The sequence below is a fragment of the Pollicipes pollicipes genome, unplaced genomic scaffold (assembly GCF_011947565.3).
Source record: "Pollicipes pollicipes isolate AB1234 unplaced genomic scaffold, Ppol_2.1 Scaffold_6138;HRSCAF=7277_pilon_pilon_pilon, whole genome shotgun sequence".
In the NCBI taxonomy this organism is placed as follows: Eukaryota; Metazoa; Arthropoda; class Thecostraca; order Pollicipedomorpha; family Pollicipedidae; genus Pollicipes; species Pollicipes pollicipes.
In genome coordinates this window covers 14,592,007-14,594,885 of record NW_023596818.1, presented here as the reverse complement: position 1 = coordinate 14,594,885, position 2,879 = coordinate 14,592,007, and positions in this window count along the sequence as shown.

Here is a 2,879-nt window from a genome sequence, read left to right as displayed (position 1 = left end):
GCAAGAGCAGCGCAAGAACGGCGTCCTGCAAGCAGCCGTCAGGATCGGACACTCAGGCCACGGTCGGGCGATATAAGCCCCCTGCTCAGCTCGCACCGACGCAGACGGCGGTGCTACTCTAAGCAGGAGCGGGCTAAAGGCGGCCAAACAACATGAGAAAGGTGGGCGATTTGACCGGTTTTGTCTGGATTGTGCTCACGATTGTATCACACCCTATTAACTTTTCAGGTAATACAGTATTCATAATCGACGCTCGGAGGTGAGTTATTATCTCTAGGTATGCGCTCGACAGCATGATCACGTGTCGCTGACATTCTCCACACACCTTATGGGGATGCATCCGCTCCATTTTCCTCATTCTTCTTTCATCCTAAATTCCCGCGTTAGTCATTGTATGTGGGGCAGGCTTCACGCACCAACCATGAGCGCCCCCCCCCCCCCCCCCCGTCCCGCTGGGACCCATCCGAGCGCGAAGCAGAAATCTCTGACATAGTTCTTAAAATATGATACAATACGTTCTTACTGCCTTCTTGTCCTATCAACATACTTACATTCAGCTCATGTCCATTTATACTGTAGATTGCTTACGCTCACTGAGCGTTCTGGGTGTAGCTCCAGCACGTCTTCGCCCATGCGCATCCCACATGGTCGCCAGCCGGGCGTGGAGTCGTTCGCTCAGTGAGCTGAAGCTCGGCGCCGCCTGCAGCTAACGCCGCCGTCACCACCGGCCGGCCTTGTTCCAGCTGGTGCTGCTGAGTTGGCTGTGGGCGGCCGCGGCGCTGGCGGCTCCGCAGCGGCCGCAGCCGCAGGACGTGCCGGACGCCTTCAGCGACTTTTCGGCGTCCGAGGACGACCTCCAGGGTGCTGAGACCATCAGCAAGCTACGCCTGAGCGGCGGCAAGCCGCACCGGCCGCACCAGGGCCGCTACCGGGGCGGCTACTACGTGTACCACCCGCCCCCGCCCCACGGCCACGGCCACGGCCACGGCCACGGTCACGGTCACCGTGGCTGGGGTAGCGGTTGGGGTGGCGGCTGGGGTGGCGGCTGGGGTAGCGGCTGGACGCGCCGGCCTGGGTACGTCGTCGTTGTGCACAGGTGAGATCCTGGCCGGGGAGGGGGGGGGGGGGGGCGGCTGAACGCGCCGGCCCGGATACGTCGTCGTTGTGCACAGGTGAGATCTTGGCTGTGGGGGGGGGGGGGGGGGGGGGGGCGGCGGCTGAACGCGCCGGTCCGGATACGTCGTCGTTGTGCACAGGTGAGATCCTGGCCGGGGGGGGGGAGGGGGCAAACGAAACACCTTTTCCTGTCCGCTCAGGGATGATTTATCTCTCATCTGCCTGTACCTCTTTGGTGGATGGCCCTTGCATGCAAAACTCGGTGAAGCTGAAAATTTGTAAACACAACTAGGGCTTGTGGGAATATAAGATATGAATGCAAGCATATCAATAAAGATCTTGACGGCTTTCGTTGGTTCCCATTTATCACATTGTGCTCGTGTCATTATTAACAGACACACATCATTCGGTGCGCGGTGAGCACGATATAGGCAAACGCCTGGCCAGAACTGACTATTCGTCTGCTGAAAAACCGCACCCAAGCGGAGTCGTCCCTGGTGCGGAGGCCACCACCTTCAAGGTTAAGCCGCTTGTACCATGGTCCGCCGATAACGCATCGACAGGTCGCTGAGGTCACCCATTGGCGAACGCCGCTGAGTAATCCGCCGTCCGGCGCTGAGCCCTCCTGCAGGCTGGGCCCGCCTCATGCACCTGACCTCGCTGTGAACTGCGCCACCCCTGCAGGCGCGGATCCAGCAACACCGGGTGGGGAGTGCGCAGTCCACCCGCCTAGCAGTGCGCCCCGCGCCCCTGCTTGCTGCATTCTGTAGCTCTGCTACAGAGTGCTGCAGAATGTAGCTCTGCTGTTCCTCTGTTGTGTAGCGGTCAGTGACCGGTAGCCAATGGCCCGAGGGCCCGCGCTCCTCATCGGGAGCCGTGGATCTGCCGGTGGCACGCCCGGCGCCGGGAGCCGTGGATCCGCCGGTGGCACGCTCCCGCCCGCGTCGCCGCCGGACCCGCTCTGGCCAGAGTCGGTCTGGCCGGCCGCCCGGCGCCGGGAGCCGTGGATCCGCCAGTGGCACGCCCCCGCCGCGTCGCCGCCGGACCTGCTCTGGCCAGAGCCGGTCTGGCCGGCCGCCCGGCGCTGGGGACGGGTGTCGCCGGCATGTGGGGGCACGGCAGCCGGGCAGGTGTCACCCGGCCCCCGCTGGACACGTGTCGCGTCTGCTGGCCAGCGCCCTGACCGGCGCCTGTCCGGCAGCGACGGCTATTGTGGTGACTGATTGGGGTTCGGTGGTTTGTGGTTGCCAAGATATCCTCAAACTTTATTGTTGCTAAAATGAGCAGAAACATACCGGTTTGAAACATACGTTTCAAATTCCAACAAATGCTAAGCAGTTGAAACATTATCATTTTAGCTTTTGTTCCCGGATGTAATACTAGGACCTAAAACGTTATACTAATGCAGGTAATGGTGAACGGTAATCACCCTGGTTCCGATCCATCCTACGACCAAAATTTGTTTTAGATTATTGCATGACAACAGCATATTTCAGCGCACTACATCATAAAGCGTATTACAGCACACAACTTCTGGCAAGCCAAAATACATCAAGTGACTCAGCGGGTATTCCGCAAATTTCTACTCATCTGTCACTTCTTTATTTGAAAGGATGCTGGCCATTGTGGAAAAACCTGAAGTGCTACGGTGCTTTAGAAACTGGTTTGGAAAACATTTGCTAGCACATGGCGCCGTGCAGCTGGGAGAGCTCTCCGCACGGCACAGTCTCGCGCGGGATCATCTCCGTGTGCAACGATCCGTT